The sequence below is a fragment of the Gopherus evgoodei genome, chromosome 2 (assembly GCF_007399415.2).
Source record: "Gopherus evgoodei ecotype Sinaloan lineage chromosome 2, rGopEvg1_v1.p, whole genome shotgun sequence".
NCBI lineage: Eukaryota > Metazoa > Chordata > Testudines > Testudinidae > Gopherus > Gopherus evgoodei.
In genome coordinates this window covers 170371993-170397395 of record NC_044323.1, presented here as the reverse complement: position 1 = coordinate 170397395, position 25403 = coordinate 170371993, and the positions used below count along the sequence as shown (strand labels likewise).

General features: G+C 42.0%; 1 protein-coding gene across 8 annotated transcripts in view; it reads left to right on the top strand.

Moving 5' to 3' along the window:
* The window catches only part of RNF152 (ring finger protein 152), a 110185-nt gene that overhangs the window by 9401 nt on the left and 75381 nt on the right, over positions 1-25403 (top strand). The gene's annotated exons all lie outside the window — the stretch shown is intronic.

Sequence of the window (25403 nt, the reverse complement as noted above, 5' to 3'; positions counted from 1 at the left end):
GTTCAGGGGAGCAGGCGCAGTGGAGGTGAGCTGAGGGGGTGTGCAGGAAGTAACTGGGGTAGAGGAACCACTCCCCGCTCCAGCTCACCTCTGCTCCACCACCGCTGCTTCCCCCGAGCGCCCTGCCGCTTGGCTTCTTCCTCCTAGACTGGCTGCGCGAAACAGCTGTTTCGCACGCAGCAAGCCTGGGAGGGAGGGGGGAGAAGCACAGCGGCAGCGGTGCACTCAGGGGAGCAGGAGGATGCCAAGCGGAGGCGGCGGGGGCACTTTTCCCCACACCCTGGAGTCAGCACCTATGATGGCCAGTGCCAGAATGCTACCCCTAGAAATGTGCTGCCCCAAGCACCTGCTTGTTTTTCTGGTGACTGGAGCCAGCCCTGCTTCTAAGGGGAGTAGTGGGGGCAAAAGACATATCTGGCTTCAAGACTAAGCTTGAAAAGTTTATGGAAAGGATGGTGTCATAAACAGATAGCTAGGGGTTAATGTTCTTTTACCTGTAAAGGGTTAACACAGGGAACCTGAAACACCTGACCAGAGGACCAATCAGGAAACAAGACTTTTTCAAATCTGGGTGGAGGGAAGTTTTGGGTGTGAGTCCTTTGTTCTTTGTCTTGGGTCTGACCCTCTCAGCTCTGAGAGTGATTTTTCTATCTCCTGGCTTTCTAATCTTCTGTTTCCAAGTTGTAAGTACAAGGATAGTAAGACAATAGGTTTATATTCTTTTCTTTTGTATTTACATTTATGTAGTTGCTGGAATGTTTTAAATTGTATTCTTTTTGGATAAGGCTGTTTATTCATTTTTTTCCTTTAAGCAATTGACCCTGTATATTGTCACCTTAATACAGAGACTATTTTTAATGTCTTTTTTCTTTCTTTTTTATATAAAACTTTCTTTTTAAGACCTGTTGGAGTTTTTCTTTAGTGGGGACTCCAGGGAATTGAGTCTGCAGCTCACCAGGGAATTGGTGGGAGGAAGAAGTCGGGGGAAAATCTCTTGGTGTTAGATTTACTAAGCCTGACTTTCTTCCCCCTCACCTAGAGAGTATGCAGAGATTAGATCTCTCGGTACATGTGTTTCCAGGACTGGAAGCAGGGAATCTCCTCCTAGGGTCGTCCAGGGAGGGGAGCCTGGGAGGAAGAAACAAGGAAACAAGGGGAGGGAGTTATTTCCCTTTGTTGTAAGACTCAAGGCATCTGAGTCTGGGGGTCCCCCAGGGAAGGTTTTGGGGAGACCACAGTGAGCTAGGCACTGTATAATTCCTAGCTGGTGGCAGCGATACCAGGTCCAAGCTGGTAACTAAGCTTGGAGGTTTTCATGCTAACACCCATATTTTGGACGCTAAGGTCCAGATCTGGGAAGAAATGTTATGACAGATGGTATAATGGGATAGCCTAATTTTGGCAATTAATTGGTGTTTGACTATTAGCGATTAAATATGCCCAATGGCCTGCGATGGGATGTTAGGTGGGGTGGGATCTGAGTTACTACAGAGGATTCTTGCCTGGGTGTCTGGCTAGTGAGTCTTACCCACATGCTCAGGGTTTAGCTGGTCATCGTATTTGGGGTCAGGAAGGAATTTTCCTCCAGGGCAGATTGGCAGAGGCCCTGGGGGGTTTTCCCCTTCCTCTGCAGCATGGGGCATGGGTCACTTGCTGGAAGATTCTCTGCACCTTGAAGTCTTTTAAACCACTATTTGAGGACTTCAGTGGCTCAGACACAAGTTCGATACAGGAGTGGGTGAATGAGATTCTGTGGCCTGTGTTGTGCAGGAGGTCAGACAAGATCATAATGGTCCCTTAAAGTCTATGATTCTATAAAGGCACCTATTCACCCCTGGATTTTTCATACATGCTGTTTGGTCACCATATCTGGATTCCACTCCCTATGAAGTCCCATTCTAATCTTGGGCAAGACACCTCAAATCTCTTTGCCTCAGTTTCCATATCTGTTAAAGGGGGATACCTACTCCTGGTTGTAAAGTGATTTGAGATACTCCTCTACAGGTGCTATAAAACTGCAAACTCTGATTTGAATATCAATCTGCTATTACTGATTGATTATGATTGATTTTTTTTTATTTAAATCTTGGCTTACTCAGAAAAGCAATAGCATTTCTGTCTATGAAAATAAAGTTAAAGGATAATTAAAATACCTCTTTCTGCAAACCAGTAGAAGAAAAAGAATGTCATTCAAAGCCATATGCTGTTTGCATCAATCACCCTGGAAGCACAGTGCTACTAGTTTTTCCACACATTATTAATGATGAAATTGAGTTTATAGTTACATTATATTTAAATTACTCTAAAAAACTTACATTATAGGAAGATTCAGGTTACAAAAGTCATGCACTCAAATGTTAGGCATAGTCAGAATTAGGGTCTCTGTGCCATCTTAATTCAGACCCTTTGTGCATCTTTAGTTGCCTGGTCATAAATTTTTTCCCCCACAGGACTCCTGCCTCATTCAGTGAGTGAGTAATTATTTAACATTTATTTTTATCCTCTACATTTAATGTGTGGCCCCAGACCTTATTTATACAACACCAGCCACATCCAGCCCCGAACACAGAATTATTCATACCTTTCTGTATTTTGTAATGGGAATTTCACCGTAGCATAAGGTGCTTCACAAACACTGATAAATTCATCATAACAATACCCCTATGACAGTAAGAGATTTTATTCTCCCCATTTTTACAGCTGGGGATTAAGGCTAAATTTGTTAAGAGTCCACTAATTTTGGTTACCCAATTTAAGATGGCTAGAGCCCCACTTTTTCAGAGTACTTAGCATTATATAGCAAAGGCTTTGACAACCTCTGGCATGTGGCTCACCAGGGTAAGCACCCTGGTGGGCCGAGCCAATTTGTTTACCTGCTGAGTCAGCAGGTTCAGCCGATTGCGGCTCCCACTGGCCATGGTTCGCCGTCCCAGGTCAACGGCGGCTGTTTGAAGCGGCGCAGGCCAAGGGATGTGCTGGCCGCGGCTTCCTGCCTCCCCCACTGGCCTGGAACGGCGAACCGCGGCCAGTGGGAACTGCGATCAGCCAAACCTGCTGACACAGCAGGTAAACAACTGGCCCGGCCCACCAGGGTGCTTACCCTGGCGAGTCGCATGCCAGAGGTGGCCGACCCCTGTTATAGCACTTCATATGTTTTGTAGTACGCTCCAGTCAACTTCAGTTGCAGCTCTGAGTATCCAGCATTTTGGCAAATCTGGCTCCAGGTGTCTCGGGTCCCAGAAAATGAGGAACACACAATTAGTGACCACCCATGAACATTTTTTCTTTAAGACCTAGAAACTCTGTGGCAAAGGCAGGGGCAGAATCTGATTCTCACGGTGACATTCCAGGAGACCATCCTTTCTTTTTCCTGCATTTCCTTGCCACATTTGCTTCACGTCTTGCAACTTCTGCAAGTAATGAAGGCAAGGGTCTGGCAGATAGTAACATTGTCTTTTACTGCACAATCCTCAGTCATCCCCAGAGCAGGCCCTGCCTGTGGAAAAAATAGTTTATGATCATGTAATTAAAGACTGCATCAGAATGTATACACACAAGAGGGCTGTACTAAAGTTGCACAGGAAACTTTAATTCTGATATTTCCTAACCTCTGAATACTTGACTGTGCAAACTTAGCATTATTTTAACATAGGGTTTTTAATGTAATTTCTTAACTAACTTCCCTGCACCCCTTCTCTTCTCCCCACCCCCCAAAAAAACCCCAAACCCTGGAAAAAATAATATTCCATCTGGGCCATCAGCAGGGTTCAGACTTTTAGATCCATAGCAGAGACTTCTCCCACGTGAGCTAATGGAGTAACTGGTTGTTATCCTGTATGTGGAGCAGTCACTAGAGGTGAGTGAAGAGACTCAGCTACTTGCTGACAGCAGATGAAAGGTTGAAATTCAGGAATCTTGGGTTCTTGTTCAGGCTCTGGAGGGGAATATTCAGTGATTATGGTTGCTTCTGCTTCTGTCCTCCATGTTCTCTGTTATAATCCAATCCCCCAACAATGGTTCCATTCCACCTCCTTCCCATATTTCCACCCCACTGATTCCTGTTCTTACCACCATCCCTGCTCCTCCTCACCCTGTCCTCCATCACATTTCCCAGTCCTCTGCATGTCAGTATGGTAGGTAGCTTTCCTCTCTTGCTGCAGAGGATTGGCACTGCAGGAGGGGATTAAGAGCATCTTAGAGAATCTCCCTACTGTGTTCCAACATCTGGTGTCACAGTAGCCTGCAGCAACTAGGAAAGTCCTGCTCAGTTACTGCAGCCCCAGGATGGAACATGCTGAGTTGCTCTGTGGGGATGGTGCATACCCAGTACAAAAGGAATCTTTGGGGAATTTTGCTGCCAAATTCTAAGAAGTGAGCATATCTTTGTTTCAATGTTCCTGGCTGAATTTGGAAAAGGGGGTGTTACAACTGCAGAACAAAAGAATTGTAAGAATTTTTTTGATGTGAACAAAATTTTCTCCTAAGCACATTCTCAGAAATGGACAAACCATTTGAGGTACAACTTTCCACAAAAATTCAGCCTGCGGCAGACATCCACATGGAAAATTTTAGCCTGAACAGTTAAAACTTTAACAAAGTTTATAAGTAACTGAAAATGAAAGTGTTGGGAAACCTTAACTAGAGGTGGCACTACCAGCTTTACCTATAATGTGAAAAATCTGGCAACAAGAGATCACTTTGAAGGTCCCAAATGCACCTTGCAGTTTGTGTGGAACCTGAACTCAAATCCTGATCTGAATTTTGTGCTGCTTCAAGCCAAAATCTTCGTGGGTTTCAATACCCATTGCATCATATTTTAGGGCCATCTCTACTGAGATTCTCTATGAGATCAAGCAATGGATAAAAATGACCATACTCTGTAAAAATGGCTTATACATAAAGAATATTTTGTGCTCTATCCTTTTTTCCAAAGTTTCTTTCTATCCAGTATTCAGTCTCTCATATCCGGTTCTACACTGGAACCTAGTTAAACACGTCACTTTTATGGCTGTGTGTGATTTGTTTAAATCAGGTTGCTTTATAGGAGGCTATGTCTAACCTGGCAATTGAATGACAAACTTTTGTCTTTCAGCGGTGTTAACACTCTCCTCCCCCGCCACAAAAGTGCCCCTGTGAACAGCATGTTGTTGACAGGAGCGCTCTCCTATTGACAATGCAAACTCCGCTCGTTGGGGATAGAAGCTTTTCATCAGCAGGAGAGCCTACAAGCAGCAGCTACACGCACGACTTTCCTTGGCACTGGCTGTGGCGACAAAGCCATGTCGCTAAAAGCTGTGTAATGTAGACATAGCCGGAGAGTGAGACAGATTGGGACAAAAAAGTGATGAAATTCCTTTTATTTAGTATTGGCCTGACTAAGAGAAGTGACAACCCTACCGATGTTGTGCCTATCCCATCAACTGAGTGCTCTGTTTCCAGCTGAATGAGGCGCCAACAACTTGTTGGAGCACCCATTGTTTTGTAAATAAACCACATTTGCTTCTTTCAGAACAAACTATGAGGTGGTGTTCTGCCTAAATTTCAAGCCCCGATTGACTTAATTGCTGAAGCTTTTGTTGTCAACAAAAGCAATTATAAGCCCCACAATGGATTGCGGGGAAGAGAAATGGAAATTTCTGAGTCTCATGAAGTCGACATGACAACTGGTTTTCTCTTTGTGCATAGTATAGAGATGCATGAGGAGATGTGGATGAAAAAAAATCACCACCATTAGAAAAGTCTAGCTTGGACTCAAATGGAATAAATGATAAAAACTGAATTTTAACTAGTCCTGTATGGCTGGGGAGTTTTGGATTTATTTAGGACCATGACTGATATAAAACATGTAGACTATCTCGTAGAACATCGAGTCCCATAGAACTGAATGTCCTGAACATTTTTTGACTCAGCAAGCAGCACACACTTAAAAATAATGCCACAGATGTTTGTGTGCATAAATCAATCAATTTGCCATGTGTTTTTATAATGCTTGCATGATTTCATGCTAAGAGCAGTACTTCAGCACTGTAACTTCCTGGTTTTGAGTAAGAGAGAATTACCAAGAGGAGCTTTAAAACTTTTTGACATTCAAAATATTAGATGGACTTAAACCTAAGCTTCATGCCTGACCACCCTGAATTTGGTGTAAGGTCAGATCTAGGTTTGAATTGTTTGACTCTAGTGCAGCTCTGATGCCAACAGTTTTGTATCATTTGTGTCTCTTGGTTTTTTCCTTTTTCTTTCTTGAGTTGAATGTGTTTGGACAAGTCCTGGAGTGGTGTAAATTGTCACAGCTCAATTGAATAAGGATCTGCTCCTTTGTATATTAACTCCAATGCTGAGCTTGACTTTCTCCTCTCTCCATTCTTTACTCTGAACCACAGAGTCTCCTCTCCTCTCAGCAGCTATGACTGGGTGCTGAAAGACTGGGACAGCTTGAGAAAGCAGGCTCAGCAGAAGAGATTGAGAACAGCCGATGCCAGTATTAATATTCTTTCTAAACTGATAGATAAGAGAGAGGATTATAAAATTGCAGGGGGAAGTGAAACATAAATGTTTTAATTGCATTCAGGATTTTTCAGTGGTCTTGCTCATAAGGCACAGCACAGATAAGCATTTCTTGTAGGGATATTGACACAGATTGTGCAATATATTGTGGACCCCTTCCTTCTCCCCCCAAAAGAAGAGGGTTTTCATTCCAATCTATTTTCTCCTCTCTGGTACTCTTGGTCTCAATTGGTTGCAATATGCGGTTGCATGCCACATTATGATGGCAAATCAGCTCTGAAATACTGTCCCTGTGCAACAAGAGGAAGGAAGAATATATAGCAAGCATCTCCAGCTGCCCAGCCCTCCAGCATCTGCTTAGGTCCTGAACCAGCAAAGTATGCTGAGTCAGTTTCTACTGAGCAGTCTGACAGACTTTGAGGGTGCTCAGTACCTTGCAAGATCTGGGCTCCTAGTGATTGATCTCTGAAACACCTCTCCTCCATTCCAGCTGCCAAACTCTCCCACACAATTGCCTCTAACTTTTCGCAACGAATGTGATAAATAAATAACCAATGCATCCAGTTGATAAAGTCTGGCACTTTATAGGAGCAGCACCTCTACATCAATGTTTTGCCCTTTACCAAGGCCTTCCTATGCCTCAGCTTATATCCAACCCATCACTAACCTTTGGTTGTTGCCCTCATCACTATTAATAACATGAAATAAATTGGCCACAGTCCATGTAAATGTCAGTCAGGTCCATTGGCCTGATCCAACTTCCAGTGAAGTCAGTGGGAATGCTCCCACTGACTCTAGTGGACATTGGATCAAGCCTGTGCAAGCCAGGGTTTTAGTGACTAGGTCCTGTAAATGGGCAGTGAACTCTACTTGAAGGCTTTCTGGTTTAGAACAATGCAATCTGTGATAGAACTCTGTTTTGCCTCCTCTCCCAACTCTTGAGTCAGTAATTTCAGTATAAACACTGGCATTACAAAAACATCCTTTCTGGCCTCCTCCCCCAATAACAATTCAAAGCTGGCATATGGCTAGCTCTCTTTAAGAGTCATCTCCTAGTTAAAGACCCAATCCTGCAAGGTGCTAATTTCTTATGACAACCAAAACTGTAGTATCTGCCTACATAGTGGCCCTCTTCCTCTTCCACTCCTTTGCAAGTATCTTTGGGATCTGTTCAAGAGATGCAACCAGCTACCTTTCTTTCTTTCCGTATCTTTCTGAGGCAGCTGCTTTTGCGTAGATTCATAGATTCCAATGCCAATAGCGAGCAATGTGATCATTTTATCTGACCTGTTATATGACACAGGCCATAACATTTTGGCTGTGTCCTAGCCAGTTACCAGCCCCTCCCCAAGGACAATTACTCTGGTGGCCCATCCCCCAGGAGACAATAAACCTCTCTAATGGAAAGTTTATTGGACTAATAGAACATCAGTTAAGTCAGAGAGGTCATACTGGCAGGATGTCTACCCCTTAAAATATGGCAGCTCCCACAACTACTTGATACAATGGTGTAAATCAGAGTAGTTTATCTGCTTGCTAGAGCAATGCTATTGTTGAAAAATGTTTAATTTTTAAAGAGCAGCATTAAAAAAAATCTGAATGAGGAATTAAACCTGAAAGATTTGAGGTTTAAAGTTCATTAAAAGCTTAGAACTATCCAAAACCTTTTGAATCTGTAAAAGTGGTCTGAAAATTCTGTAAGAATAGGTTTTCTTAAAAGGGTTCCACCTTCTGTGCTTATAGATCAAGCTGGTTGGAACAGACTCTCTTGCTGTATTTTAGTTCTAGTTTCTCCTTCTGTATTTCCCATTCTGGTCTTAGCTGGTTATCTGAACATTTCCAAAATTAAGTTTGTTTGTTTGTTAAAATGGAGGACAGATGGCAGAGTGTAGCATGGTCTCTGAGTTACAGAAGCTTCTAGTTGAGTAAACAGTAAGCACTGAAAATGAATGGCAAATCACTACTGACTTCTGATGTCTTACATGGTGAAAATCTTTGTACTGTTTACTTTGAGAATACTGTCAGTGTCTTTCTTGGAAACAGACTGTTTACATATAGAAATGTCAAAGTGTTGCATTATGTTGTTACTTGCCAGATGTGGTATTTGGCCACAGCTGGTACTGATGTTAGAAAGAGTTCCATTATACAGTAATTGCTATTAGAACATCAAAATTTGCCAGCGGTGGCATTCATGATACGACAGTTCTCCATATAACTAGTAAAGGAAATAGCTGTGATACCTGTAAGAAAATGTTAACTTTTAATGGTGGCTGCTGTGTTTCCATAATGTAGTGTATCAATGGGATAGGAAGTTGTAAGCCGTTCACTCCCTTCTAACAGGAAATCTACTTGTAATAAATTTAACTATATTATTTCTTAAGCACTTGAAGTGTATTTTCTTATTCTTGCTACAGCAATCCCCATTTAAAGTCAATGGCTGTATTTTCAAAGGTACCTTCCACCTGCAGCTCCTGTTGACTTGCGTTTCAGTATATAGTATATAAAGCAGTATAAACCAGTCATTGTCTGTATGTGGAAATATGACTTCGCTAATGCTTTTTACGTAGTCTGTTGTAAAACTAGGCAAATATGTAGATGCGTTGATGTACCACCTGGAAGTCCTCTGCATAACCACAGGGGTATGCTTACTCCTGATTGAGAACCACTGTACTAGGCCACCCAGCTTATTAAAGGTACATAGAGACACAAAGCTATTTTCTTATATCTGAAACAACTCCCATTTCATTTCATCATAATGTTTCCAATATCTAAGCAGTTTTCCTTTGTTTTGTGAGGACATGAAGGTATGGAAAGGGCCCATCATCTGTCATTGCATTTGGAACTTATCTTGGCTTTAAGATAAATGAACATGTTCAGTAGACTTTTGTCTACAGTTGCATAGAATGGAATCTACAGCATAATTAGAGTAAGGTGATTTGCATATGGGAGCATCTTCACATAGGTCTCCACAGTCTAATGGCGTATTGTTTCCTAGAAGATACTTAAATGGAGGCCAAGCTGGATATTTGCATTAGTAGAGACTTCGTATTCATGATTTTCATAAGAGAGACGCACAGAAGACTGTGACCAATTCAAAAAGATTCTTGTGCAATTTAATTTTCTTCCAGCCACCATTAATACTCTAATTCAGGGGTAGGCAACCTATGGCACAGGTGCCAAAGGCAGCACACAAGCTGATTTTCAGTGGCACTCACGCTGCTTAGGTCCTGGCCACTGGTCTGGCGGGCTCTGCATTTTAATTTAATTTTAAATGAAGTTTCTTAAACATTTTAAAAACCTCATTTACTTTACATATAACAATCGTTTAGTTATATATTATAGAGTTATAGAAAGAGACCTTCTAAAAATGTTAAAATGTATTACTGGCACCCGAAACCTTAAATGAGAGTGAATAAATGAAGTCTCGGCACAGCACTTCTGAAAGGTTGCCGACACCTGCTCTAATTTATTATCTGTGAATCTTGCACGGATAGAAAAAAACACCAATGTGTTAACCATATTATCCATAACAGTTTTTATCCATAACAGTGAATAAGAAATGAGGATAGCTATTGCATCAGGATTATTTCACTTCATGCAAATATTCAGATGTCCCAACATGCAATTGACTGGTGGTGTTAGCATCCCTGCTGATTGGCAATGGAGTGTAGCTTCTGCCTGTAGGAGAAATGCAAAATGAGATCATCTTCAATGTTGAATGCATTTCCATGACTTTTATATTCTTATTTTATATCTGAAATTTAAAAAGAAAGTTGACATATGCCATACTTACAGCCAAGCTCTTTGCTCCAGGACTGATGGTTCTCAGTATTTGTTATGGATGTAGCTGGTTAAATTTTTTCAGATGAAAGTGGCCTTTTCTGAAAATGAAAACTTCATAACCCCTCCCCCACAATTTTTTGTTGAAATTTGCCTTTTGTTAAATAAAAAATAAAACTTTTTTTTTATTTTTTTCTGCATTTTCTGCCCCCTTTTGCATCCTTTTTTATGGTAAAATTGGGGGTAGTGGGAATGAAGGGGGAAGCTGGAAAAATCAAAATCCAAACATTTTCAGTAAAACATTCATGACATGTTTAAATTTGCAAAAATGTTCTCAGAATTTGTTCTGTTTTATTGACCAGCTGTCACCATGAGTAACTTCTGATGTGGTACAAGCAATGAACTTGTTTCTCCACTTTCTTACGCTGGCTTTTACGTGTGTATCACTATTGGCTTCTGGGGAATTACACTAGTGTAAAACTGGTCTGATGGAATCAGGCCCTCCGACAAGGGGGGCAATTGCCCAGGGGCCCAGGTGATTTAAAAGGACCCGGGGGAGCCATGGCTGCTGCTGCAGTAACCCCCAGGCCCTCTTAAGTTGCCTGGGCGGGCAGTAGGGCATCTAGGCTAGCAAGACTGCTCTGGGGCCCACACTTTGGGAGGCCCCACAGGCCAGCATGGATGGTCCTGGAAGTGACGGATTCGTTACCTCTGGCCCTGGAGCCTGGAATTTCTGTCGACAGGCTTGGATGGAATGAAGAATCAAGCCTGATATTCTTTTAAATAGGGTTACCAGATAGCAACTGTGAAAAAAATGGGACAGTGGGTGGGGGATAATAAGCAACTATATAAGAAAAAGTTCCAACAAATGGGACACTCCCTTTAAAAATGGGACATCTGGTCACTCTACTTTTAAATGATTGTACAAATTACAAATCTGCTAATAGGCATATTTTCTGTATATGTGTTTAAAAGTTTCATTTCACGTTGTTTCTAGTTATGATATCTGTTTAGTAATGCTTATCTGGCTAAAAGATTGTGAATCAGTGCTAACAGCATTGCTCTAAATTGCCCTGTAATTCTTACAGTGGTAACCTCAAAGGCATTAAAATTTACAATATACTAATCTTTCAGTGTGCGTAGAGTATCATAAATCTGCAGTTTCTAATGATACACAACTTTGTCCATATGCAAAGAAGATAAATCAGGTTACTTCCAATGCAAGATGGCAGGATATGACTGAGGCAAAAGCCAAACACTGTTGTTGAAAGATCTGTGGTCACTTGTACAATATTTTGTATACTCTTGATATGCAATTCTCAAACTAACTAGGAGAGGACAACATGTAGTGGTAAAAAGACTGTGTCTTTTCTGTATGTAAAAAGGACTTCAGAAAAATATGCAAGCATTTAGGTCAAGGATACAATCTATGAACAGTTGTGTAATTCTGAATTAAATAGAAATTGTGAAGCTTTGTATAGGTAAACATACCTCTTAAAATAAAGAGAACTTTCTTGATAGTCATCACTGAAGTTGTTTTTCAACTAGAAAGCCTAGCCCAAGGAGATTCCACTCTGACCCTAATAAAATAAGCCTTCTGCAGCACTCTGTAATACCCTCACTTCTTTCTTGTCTTGTCTGATTTCTGGTAGTCTGCTTTCCAACCCTTGCTCAGCAGGCAACTAGTGCTACAACCTGGGCCCAAACAGCTAGTTATATCAGTATCATCCATTCAAAACTCTCCATGTAGATGGAAACCACAGCACTGAAATAAGTGAAAGGCTATTTCTGAGGTGCTATTAATTTGATTCTTCTCTCAGACTGATGTAAATAGGAAGGACTTGAGTTACACACGTGGAGTTACTCCATATAAAACTGGTGTAAGAAAGATCAGAATTGCTCCTTTATTGCTGTACGGAGAAGTAATTTAAATGGAAGTACTAAATTGATTTGCTTCACTATAGGCCATCAGTTTTCTCCATTATTCCTACTCACGAAACATGTATTTACATAGATTGCGTTGTTGTTTTAGTGTTGTTTTTTGTTGTTTTTAAACTAAGTCAGTCAGTGGTCCGCTTTTTCTGAAAAGCAAGACCACTCAGTGAATATGGATTCCCCTCCGCCCCATGTAATGCAGTTATGCTTAATATCTTCAGATCGTAGGAGAACATTACCAAAGTAAAGATTTTCAAGAAAGCTAAATATTAGGCCTTGGCTACACTGGCGCTTTACAGCACTGCAACTTTCTCGCTCAGGGGTGTGAAAAAAACCACCCCCTGAGCGCTGCAAGATACAGCGCTGTAAAGCGCCAGTGTAAACAGTGCAGCAGCGCTGGGAGCGTGGCTCCCAGCGCTGCAAGCTAAACTCCATCAGGATGTGGAGTACCTGCAGCGCTGGGAGAGCTCTCTCCCAGCGCTGGCGCTGTGACCACGCTCGCACTTCAGTTTCAAGTGTAGCCATACCCTCAGCCAAAGGAGAAACCATTCAGCCCACCACAGAACTATTAAATAACCAGCAGATGAAATGAAAGAAGAAATGCGTCCACACTGTGCACAATAGAAAGCTGTTAAACTTATCTCTGAACAGAAAACATCACGGGTTTATTTACTGAGAGAGACTCTCTTAAGTAGGCTCCCTTCTGATGTAAACTTGTAAATTTCCCAATTTTTCAACTTTCTCAGTGATGAAAGTACTGAGAGTTTTTGCAAAAAGAAACAGCATTTTGTTAACATAGCAGAATTTCAGAAAGATTAGTTGGACTTTTAAATAGGAAGTGGTTACTAGGCCTTTCTGAGTCACTGTACGATGCATTTGGTACCCCATATCTCACATTATGTTCTCTTGAATGAACTAGATTTGATTAGAGTGGAATATTCTGTGTCCACACACTTTCACTCACTCTGGGACTGGATTTTCTGGTCCATTTAAGCAAAGAGGCCTTAAAAGGACCAGAGATAGTTTGGTGGAGAATTCACTGTATGAGGAGAACTCTCCGCTGCTGGAAAGCTGGCAGAAGCGGTTCTGTTCTGCCTCCCTGAGCGACGGCAGTTAGTTTGATGGAAGAATGCTTCTTTTGACCTAGCTATGAGGTCAGCATAGCTATGGTGCTCAGGGGTGTGGATTTTTCACACTGCTGAGTGCCAGAGCTACGTCAAACTAAGTTTCAAGTGTAGATCAGGCCTTAGGTGCCTAACTACACAATATTTGAATTTACAAATGCAAGTTGTTTTGGATGCATGAGAGCATTCCAACAAATGCATGCAAATAACATAGACCAGGAAAATGCGCATGTAGATGCATCCCTGGTCTACGCTACAAATTTATTTCGGTAAAGGTACCTTGCAGTTGTACTGACCAAACTTCCAATGCAGACAGCACTAAGTTGAACAGATGGCTTCTCCTGTCCTACCTGCTCTCTGGGAATGGAGTACCTATGCCCACAGGTAAATAAACCTGTAAATACTAACTCCCACACCTACTGCAGATACAAGTGTGTATTCATGTGTACACATCTAGCGTGCACTAACACATGTACTGCCACGTTATTTATTATTATAATTGCTGTTTAGTGCCTAGAGACCCCAACTAAGATCAGGGCTCCAGGGTGGTAGGTGCTGGACATACACATAAAAAGAGAATTTATGATCTAGCTAGTCAAAGGTGGCGAGAAATATACGATCCATTGGCTCTTCTGCAATTACTGGTCAACAACATTCACTTTTTAAGAAATAATACATTTCTTTTAGAGTTCCCTTCTCTTTTAAAAACTTGTTATAAAATGAATACACACATTTTATGTCATAAATTTTTTTGTGCGCAAGCCAGCAAAAGAATTAAAAGTCAGAGTTAGGCTGCAAATTTTATTCACACAGGTATACATACATGCAGCAATACGCACACCTCTCTACCCAAAGACACAGTCTCTTACACAAATGCATTGCATGCATGCACACACTTGCCTGCACCAACACACCCAGCTGGGAAGGAAGGAAGGAAGGTGGGCTGGAGGGGAAAATATGAGGGGTGCGGGTGGAAGAGAGAGGATGGGGTGGGAAAGAGGCCAAGGATGATAGTAGGGTGGAGATGAGGGGGCAGTGAAGGAGAGAGGAGGGATGGGGGGGTATGTGGGGTGGCTGGGCATGCAGGGGAGGCAGAAGACTATAAGTGCATGTAGATGTGAGAGGCATGGGGTATATAGGGACATAATGGGAGTGCAGCAGTGTATGGAGGTGAATGCATTGCAGGGCTGCGGAGGATGAGGAACATGAGTTTGGCAGCTCTGGGAGGTAGAGAGGATGGGTAGGAGAGCACTGTAAGAGATACAGGGATGGGTAGTGGTGGAGGGTGGAGCGGGATGGGATGGAAAGGGATACAGTGAGGGGGATAGAGGTGTTAAGGGGTTGGGATGAGAAGGAATGCAGTGAGGGGGATGGGGATGCAGCCCCATTCCCAGCACTCAGAGATGGGGATAGATTCCTCCAATTCCTGGGTGCTGGCAATGGGGTGACAGACCGTGGTTCACCGCAGGGCATGCACTGCAGCTCGAGCCCAGCCACAAGAGGAGCAGGAGGAGAAGAGCAGCAGTGGGAGAGGTGTGTACCGTGACCCCTCAACAGCCACCTACTAGGTGCACTAGTTCGTCCCCTGCCCTGCCCTACTGTGGCCAATGGGAGCTGTACCTGTGGGCGGGGGACGGGGCAGCAAAAGGACCCTCCTGGACCTAGAAGCTGGACATGTTGGCTGCTTCCCGGGAGCCACACAGCACGGCACCTAGCAGGGAATCTGCTAGCCCCACTGCGTGGCGCCACCAACTGGACAGTCAACAGCCTGGTCAGTGGTACTGACCTGAGCCTCCAGGACCCCTTTTTGACCTGGTGTTCCAGTTGAAAACCAGACACCTGGTCATCTTAAATCAAGGTGTTTTGTAACCAGTTGTAATAATAGAGATTCAGATTTCTTGATGTAACATAATTCAGCACTGATGTCAAAGTATTATCTAGGATTCTGTTTCAGATGGTTTCCAAAATGTTTCAGCACAACAGTCAAACGGGTCATGTGGAAGATTTTTTTTAATGGACCTGTTGTGGTAATTAGAATATATTGCATGGTTTAGTGTTACAGTTAGGAACGTTCTGAATTACTGGAAAGAGTTCAGCATTTAATTTTCTACTAGCAGCAATTTCTGTCAAGTTTCAGATATACAGTAGTTGTCATTAAAGATTGTAACATATTAAATCCCATAGTGCCATATACATCATGGAAGAAGGAAAGCAGCTATAGAAAGCTTGAAGGGAAATTAATTGTGCACAATGTTATGATGATGAGGGCTGTACCAGAACCTTTGCTAGTTTAATATTGGATGCCATGCTGACACAATGTGGCACACCTGTACTAAGTATAGGTTTCAGAGTGGTAGTTGTGTTAGTCTGTATCAGCAAAAACAATGAAGAGTCCTTGTGGCACCTTAGAGACTAAGTACTTAGTACTAAGTATAGTGAAAGTTGAGTATGTGTATACAAATATAGACACACACCCACACACACACACCTGCAGAATGGCTTATTGTGTATTTTTATTATTTGTAGCCCTGTAGCTAGCACTGTAGGCCAGGACCCCATTGTGCTAGGTGCTATGCAAACACAGAACAAAAAGACGGTTCCTGTCTCAAGGAGTTTAGTCTACGCATAGGGTGAGAGAGAACAGATGGATATAGACAGATGGAAGAGGACAAGGAAATAACGAGACCATATTGGTCAGCATGGTAGGTTGTGTAGTTGTTTGATCAGGGAAATGGAAAGCAGGATTCTAGGGTTCTATTTACAACAAACGGAAACTTCTGACTCTCATTTTCAAGGCCCTGCAAAGTTCAGCCTTGCCTACATCTCATCTCTAAATGCTCTTAATCTCTTGCTCAAGCCCTGCCAGTACCCATCTTGCTCACATTATTGATTCCCTGGTCTTCTGTCCCCATTAGTAGCACTGTTTTTTTGTTTGCAATGCTATTGGTGCCAGGAGAGAGACTGAGGGTGGGGGGAGATAATTTTTTTTATTAAAAGAGATAAGCTTTCAAGCTACTTGAAAGAAGTAGCTCTGTGTAGCTTGAAAGCTTCTCTCTCTCACCAATAGAAATTGGTCCAATAAAAGATATTACCTCACCTGCTGGCTTTTCTCATGCCACCTCCTAGTCCCTGGCATCCTCCCTGAGTGGCCCTGTGTGCAATTCAGTTAATTGTGAATGATTTTTTTAAGTACTACAGATATTGGAGAGAAAATAATAATATAAACCCACAACTAGATAAAGCGCTGCTGCCCAGATGCTATGGTGAATGGATATCCTAGGAATACATATTATTATAATAAATATAACTTAAACTCCGTCATATAATTTACCTAAAAATCTCACATGGCAGAATAATTTTAGGGGTTGTCTACATGTTAAATTATTCCAGAATAAGGTATATATTTGAAGCACAGTAGCTAATCCTGAATAGCTTTCTGTGTGAATGCTCTTATTCTAGAATAAGAACATCCACATAGAGAGCTATTGTGGAATAGCTATTGCAGAATAGCTGTTCTGGTCAATTTCCCTGTATAGAGAAGCCTTTAGTTTCCTGACTCACAACTCCAAAGTAATCACTTTATCCCAGCTCATACTGCATGTCCTACATACCAAGAAAAGTATGTCTGTATAAGGAGACACCTTCAAGTCTTATACACTGTTGGGCCTTTGAAGTCCACAGGTAGAATTCAGACTTGGCGTAAGGCCTTGTCTACATGGGAAAGTTATACTGGTATAAGTGAAGACAGTGGTTCTCAACCAGAGGTACATGTACCACTGGAGTGCACAAAGATTTTCTGAAGGGTACATCAACTCATCTAGATATTTGCCCAGTTTTACAACAGGCCACATAAAATGCACTAGCGAAGTCAGTATAAACTAATATTTCATACAGATAATGACTTATTTATGCTTCTCTATATTCTATACACTGAAAAGTAAGTACAGTATTTTTATTCCAATTGATTTATTTTATAATTAAATGGTAAAAATGAGAAAGTAAGCAATGTTTCAGTAATAGTGTGCTGTGAAACCTGTATTTTTCTGTCTGATTTTGTAAGCAAGTCATTTTTAAGTGAGGTGAAACTTGGGGGTACGCAAGCCAAATCACTCATGAAAGGGGGACAGTATTCTGGAAAAGTTGAGAGCCATGGAGTTACAGTATTAATTGCTATTAATAAGCTTACAGTTATATTAATATAACCCTTAATGTGGACACTCTGGTGTAACAGTGGCTTTAGTTTGTCATGGGGAAGAGGTTTAACTAAACTGAAAAAAAGCTACTCTTATTCTGGAATAAGTGTGTTCACATGAGGGACTACATTGGTATAACAATACCAGCGTAGTGAACGAGACACTGCCGCACGTCCTGTGTGGATACAAGCAGCACTCCGTAGCCTGGCGGCATCGCCACAACACCATCCAGAACCGACTAGTGAAAGCCATCCCACCTTCCCTGGGGAAGATCACCATTGACTCCGCCATCCCCGGGACAGACAGTCGACTGTAACCCGACATCGTCGTGACGGACACAGAAAAGAAGGTCCTCCTGGTAGACGTCACAATGCCTTTCGAAAACTGGTCACCTGCCTTCCACGAGGCCCGAGCATGGAAGGAGTCGAAATATGCCTCGCTGGCTGAGACCCTGAGAGCCCAGGGCTATGAAGTCCAGGTACACGCCCTGATCGTTGGAGCCCTGGGCTCATGGGACCCCCACAAAGAGCCGATTCTGAGAGCATGTGGGGTCGGTCGACGCTACGCCTGGATCATAAGACAGCTCATGGTGTCTGATGCCATCAGGTGGTCCAGAGACATTTATACCGAACACATCACCGGACACCGCCAATACTACACTAGTAATTAAGACAACCGACCAGGGAAATAACCGACTTCCTTCCCTGAGGGACCAAGGGACGCATCCCACCCATGTACCTATCCGTTCCACCGAGACTGACTTGGACTCCTTATTCATTCCATGGGTGGCAAACCCGAGCCCACTTATTCACTGACACTTTAAAAACCCTTGCACCCCAACCTGGGTCTATGCCGGTTATGCAATATGTATGTATCTTTTCATCCTTGCAGACGGTATCTGTAACCCCCCATAACCCAAGCCTGACTCCAGATGTACAGTACCTTCCCTCTCAACCTGTGTATATTTCATTTCAAGCATTTACTTTAATAATTTTTTTATACCTGTATAGCCAGTAAAAATTTCCTTTGTGGATAATGCCTTAACTGGGTTTAACACACTTGCTTACACCCTACCTGAATTTGGCCTTACATGTCATTGGTTTCTCATTAGTATACTGCTTAGGCCCAAGACAGTGATTTCTCTTGTATGATGTCTCATGTTAGCAAAATAAAACACATTGCTTTCTGAATACCAGTTTGGCTGCCTCATTTCCAAGCAAGTCAATATTCTCTGGGACTGTCAGTTCCTCACAGTCCAAACTGCTGTCCTGTTCACTCTTCCTCCGCCGAGGCTGCTGTTACTCATTCTTTTGCAGAGCTAACAACTTTAAATGATACCTTTAGAAATACTTCATTACCATGTAAAAGGAAGTGAGCACTTTGCAGGCAGCCGAGACAGAGAAATTTATATCTGTAAGGAGCATACATACAGAACACTAATTATTAAGATCATAAGTTTTTATACGGATAAAATTCATGCCGGTCAGACTGAATTCTTTAGACTGAATTCTGTCTGTCACAACAGCATAGCTGCTGTGGGGAAAACCAGGCAAAACACATCTATTTCACTAACTACCTTACTTAAAGAAAAACACCAGTCATTAATCAGACTAACTTGGATAGCACTCTTCAGCCCAACCTTAGGCCACGTCCACACTACAGAGTAAAATTGAAATTAATGAAATCGATTTTATAAAACAGGTTTTATAAAATTGATTTTACGTGTCCACACTAGGGCACATTACTTTGGTGGTGTGCGTCCATGGTCCCAGGCTACCATCGATTTCCGGAGCGGTGCACTCTGGGTAGCTCAGTAAAAGAATGGGACCAATAACTTCGATTTCCGTCCACACTAACCCTAAATCGATATAGTAATATCGATTTTAGGGTTACTCCTCTCGTTGATCAGAAGTACAGAAATCGATTTTAAGACCCCTTAAAATCGATTTTAAGTGCCTTGTAGTGTGGACGGGTACAGTGTTAAATCGATTTAACACTGTTTAAATCAATTTAACGCTGTAGTGTGGACCAGGCCTTACATGAAATGGAAACCCTTCTGAGAAGTTATCCAGAAGGGAGTAGATCTCACTGAGGGGTAGGGCAGATCTCACTGAATATGTGCCATTCATTGAGTATAAATATGAAAACTATTTAAATGACCATTAAAGCTAGTGAAGATTCCCTCAGCCTGGGCAGCCATAATGATACTTTCTAGCAGGGCTGCTCTAGCTTTAAGACCTTATCCCTCTGCTGCCTAGCTCAACTGAATCCTTCTGTGGCAAGGAGTTTGGGAAATCCTGTTCCCCTGAGAATTAACCCTGTGTTAGACTCAATGTATTTCTGAAAACTGGATCAGCCACAATGGACTTTTCCTAATGCAGATGGGCCAAAGCATTGCAGCAAATATATTATTTCAGATTTGTTGATTGTGACAATTGGAAAAGTTGTGTATAAGAGAAAAAAAATCAGTGATGCTTTGTAAGTTAATGACCTTGAGCAATATCGTAATTCATATGGACCACTGCTACTAGAAGACCACCTGGAGACTTCCATTACACGTTATCTGAATACTTGATTACTCAAAACCCACATTTTTTTCTCAGCCTAGAGTTGTATATGTATGTAAGAAAAGGACAAAGCAACATTCAAAATAGTTCATAGTCAACATTACAAGAATTCATTGTATTGAACTATGCTGAAAAAATGATGTTTCTAATCAATCTGAAATATTTGTGAGAAGAGCGGTAATATCGTTTATTGGACCAACTTCTGTTGGTGAGAGAAACAAGCTTTTGAGTTTACATAGAGCTTTTCTTCAAGTCACAGCTAAATACAAGCTGGAATGGGCTGTTTAGCATAAGCACAAGGTGAAGTGGCTCATTAACACCTCTCCAGTCGTAGGAAGTAACAAAAAAAAGAAAAGTGTGTGTGTGTGTGGGGGGGTGTTTGAAATGTTCAGTGTCTAGTTGCCTGTTTCAGTCTTTTCTCTTTAGGTAGGTGGCACTGATATCAGAAGACTACAAAAAGGAACTATTTTTTTTCTCTTTAACAGGGCACTGTGTTTTGATCTCACTGCCAAACATCAACCCATGAGCTCACATACGTTATAGTTCTGGAAAGAGATGTTAGTAACTTGAGAAATGGGCCTTTTTGGCATTCAGAACACCTGAACCCATTTAATTCTGCTTGGTTCACCTGTATTTCTAGCAATTTAAGATCACTTTAAGGCTATAGGCCAAACTCTGCTCTCAGCCATACTGGTGTAACCCAGTTGAAGCCAATAGAAGTTTTGCCTGGGTAAAGACCTCAGAATTGGGCCTTTTGGCAGTGAGAGGTTTTGGGTTTTTTTTTTAAACAAAGGGCTGCATTGTACCACAAGGACACAGACCATAGTAAGGGACAGAACTGGGCATTGCTTTGCCACTTCAGGAATATTCCTAAAGAAGGAATTTTGGCTCCTGCTTTTCCTCCTTTCTCCTCAGGGTTGAGGGAGAGAGGTGAGTAATTTTGCTGTTGGCCTAAACTACAGTGGGTTTGTCACAGAGCTGATCAGAAAACCATTTCCCACAATGGAAAACTTTGACAAAACTGGGAAAAAAATGGTTCTTCAAAAATTTTCACACACAAGTTCAGAATTTCATCAAAAAATCTAAAATTAAAAAAAAAAATCAATTTGGAAATGTTACCACATTGCCTCATGGGAGCTGCGTTTGAGGTGCTTCATACTCCCATGTGCTGGCCAGCTTCCCTGGCTGGACTACATCTTCCATGATTGATCACTGTTTCTCCTCCTTTTGATCCACCATGGTGTGTCATAGAAGTCCCATGGCTGTGGTGTATCATGGGAAAGATAATCTAGCTGGGGAATCCAACCTATAGAGCAGAATGGGAGTATGAGGTACCCAAACTGTAATTCCCATGAGATACCCTGCCAACATTTCCAAATGTTGGATTCCTGATGTTTAGTTTTTTGATAAAAAGTGAGAATTTTCCGCAGAAAGCAGACACTTTTCACAAAATTGTTTTAGTTGAAAACTAAATTTTCTATTAAAAAATGGTTTTGACTGAAATTTGTTGACCAGCTCTTAGTTTGCTGGCAGCAAAATGCCTGGTTTGAACTGGCTTGGCCTAGAATAGTTAATGTAACTGCAGAACCTTTTTTTAATGTCAGGATAAGGAACATGAAGATGAAAACTTGGCCTGCCTTAAGAAGGGATATCTCAGCACCAGGAGCAGGTGCTTCTATGGTATAAACAAGCACCATTTCTGTAGCAGGGGAAGGAAATGGAGTAGGAAAGGAAACAAGATGTAAAGTACATTTCATACAATTCTACCTTTTTGAAACAGATTAGATTTTTAAATAGACACTTGGGGTTACACTGACTGAGGAGTACAAGACAGGAAGGCTAATGGAGCAGGACCTGTGAGTTTGTGAAGTTAGTGAAGTATGTCTAGAAGATAATAAACATTCAGCAATAATGAGTTAGTGAGAAATTATTGAAGAAGTAATATCATTCCCAGATTAATTTTTCTATTAATCATGCAGACAGTTTTGTGCTGTTGTTTTTATTAGTAATAGTTATTTAGCATGCACCAAAATGCACCAAAAAATAAAGAGAGACAAGGTGGGTGAGGTCATATCTTCTGTTGATGAGAGAGACAACCTTTCAAGCCACATAGAGCTCTTCTTTAGGTCTGGGAAAGGAACTCCCAGTGTCACAGCAAAATGAAAGATGGAACAGATTGTTTAGCATAAGTAGTTAGCACATATTGTAGGGGACCATTCAAGGTAGAGTGGCCCGTTAACACATCTGCAGTCATAGGACAAAAAAAAAATGGGGGGGGGAGGGAGGAGTTAATGGGTTAGAGATGGTTGTAATAAGCCATAAATCCAGTGTCTCTGTTCTGTCAAAAAGAATGAGAAGTACTTGTGACACCTTAGAGACTGACAAATTTATTTGAGCATAGTCTTTTGTGGGCTAAACCCTACTTCACTGGATGCATGCAGTGGAAAATACAGGAAGATGTATAGACACAGAGAACATGAAAAAATGGGTGTTGCCGTACCAACTGTAATGAGAGTAATCAATTCAGGTGGGCTATTATCAGCAGGAGAAAAAAAAACTTTTGTAGTGACAATCAGGATGGCCCATTTTCAACAGTTGACAAGAAGGTGTGAGTAACAGTAGGAGAAAAATAGCAAGGGGAAATAGTTTTTACTTTGTGTAATGACTCCCAGTTTTTATTCAAGCCTAATTTAATGGTGTCCAGTTTGCAAATTAATTTCAATTCTGCAGTTTCTTGTTGGAGTCTGTTTTTGAAGTTTTTTTTGTTGGAGTATTGTGACTTTGAGGTCTGTAATTGAGTGACCAGGGAGGTTGAAGTGTTCTCCGATAGGTTTTTGAATGTTATAATTCTTGACATCTGATTTGTGTCCATTTATTCTTTTTCATAGAGACTGTCCGGTTTGGCCAATGCACATGGCAGAGGGGCATTGCTGGCACATGATGGCATATGTCCCATTGGTAGATGTGCAGGTGAACAAGTCTCTGACAGTGTGGCTGATGTGATTAGGTCCTAGGATGGTGTCCCCTGAATAGATATGTGGATAGAGTTGGCAACAGGCTTTGTTGCAAGGATGGGTTCCTGGGTTAGTGTTTTTGTTGCGTGGTGTGTGGTTGCTGGTGAGTATTTGCTTCAGGTTGCGGGGCTGTCTGTAAGCGAGGACTGGCCTGTCTCCCAAGATCTGTGAGAGTGAGGGATCGTCCTTCAGGATAGGTTGTAGATCCTTGATGATGCGCTGGAGAGGTTTTAGTTGGGGGCTGAAGGTGATGGCTAGTGGCATTCTGTTACTTTCTTTGTTGGGCCTGTCCTGTAGTAGATGACTTCTGGGTACTCTTCTGGCTCTGTCAATCTGTTTCTTCACTTCAGCAGGTGGGTATTGTAGTTGTAAGAACGCTTGATAGAAATTCTGTATGTGTTTGTCTCTGTCTGAGGGGTTGGAGCAAATGGGCTGTGTCTTAGAGCTTGGCTGCAGACAATGAATCTTGTGGTGTGATCTGGATGAGAGCTAGAGGCTACAGCCAAGCTCTGAGAAAGAAAATCTTACCTATCCTTGCCCTCTAAGGCAATGAGGAGTTTCGGGATGGTACATCTTGTTTTATAGATTTCCAAGAGTCCTAGCAGCTGCAGTCTGGCATATCGAAAGAAGTTGCTCATTAGAGAAAGAAATTTGTTCAACAGGAGCGCTTTGGGGATTGAAAGAAGAATGTTGATGTCTCTATACTAGTTTCATGTCAGGTGGGTGGCATATCATGCAGAGAACACACCCATCAAGAAACACAGATGATTCCTGGGGAGCAAGATATCAGAACAAGACCTTAAAACAGTAACTTCATAACTTGGAAATATTTATGACTCATGATGATCACCAGCCAGTTAGTTTCTTGCATTTTTCCAGCATGAAGATGGATGTGGATTATAATTACATTTCTTATTACTTGCTTTACAGCATGTGAATATATTTTTGCACAAATCTGCATCAGGCTAGTTGATAGGAAGCCAGAGTAAGCAAGAATGGCATTCCATTGCTGTTAGTGTGCCTTCAGTCTTTAAGTCCACAAAGATAGTGACTCGAAAATCATGTATTGCAGCAAACATATTTGTGCACAACACAAATATTGGGCTGGATTGGAACTTTAATGTGTTTTACTCTTGTAATACACAATATTAAAGACCTACCAAAACGGACAAACGTGGTTTTCATTGCTTGGTTATGAAAAAGCTTTAGCATTGTAGATGCAAAAAATGTCATAAGAAGCAATGAAAACCACGTCTGTCTGCTTGGTAGTTCTTCAACATTGTCCGTTGTCAGAGTAAAATCCATGTCAGCCCTGTTCTTGTCCTTAGTTCAGTTTACAGTGTCAGGTGATTTTAAATTTTAAAGTTTTGTCTTGACTTATGATCTGGAGTCAATTTGGATGTGGGGGAGCGTTGGTAATCTACTCACATGTAATGGAGGGAAAGGGCAATTAACTCTTCACAGAAGGGTTCTTGCTGGTTTATATGTCAGCTGAAGTATCACATGACCTAGGTGTGTATAAAATGCAATTCCATCAAATTCCATGAGCTTGAATGCTTTATATCACAAATTTCCCCTAGCAGTGGGTGGAATGATTAAGACCATGTCTTTCTCCCATGGTCAAATTCATCACCTCGCTAAATGTGAACTACTGCATATGACATCTGAGCAAAATAATTGACTCTTGCATCTCATTTTTTTAATCTTGTTTTCAATTGAGTAGCACAACTGGGGCTATGTCTGCACTATGGACCTTACAGTGGCACAGCTGTACCACTGCAGCTGTGCTGCTGTAAGAGCTTCCGTGTAGCCTCTTTTATGCCGGGGGGGGAGAGCTCTCCCACCAGCATAATTAAATCACCCCCAACGAACAGCGGTGGCTATGTTGGCAGGAGAGTGTCTCCCACCTACATAGCGCTGTTCACACCGGCTCTTTTATCAGGTTTTTTTCCACACTCCTGACCAACAAGTTTTTCCAACAAAAGTGCTAGTGTAGCCAAAGCCTAGGTTCACAGGTGCTGACTGTCTATTATGATGGGGGTGTTTGACCCTTGTCTCTACCCCAGGCCCCACCCCCACTCCACCCCTTCCCTCAAGGCCACACCCCCACCCTTCTGCCCAACCCCCGAGCTTACTACATCCTCACTCCTTCTCCTCCCTCCAGCCTCCTTCATGCTGCAAAACAGCTGATTGCAGCAGGCAGGAGGCGCAAGGAGTGGGGGAAGAGCTGATTGGTGGGGCCCACCGGTGGGCAGGAGGCACTAGGGGGAGGAGGATTTGCTG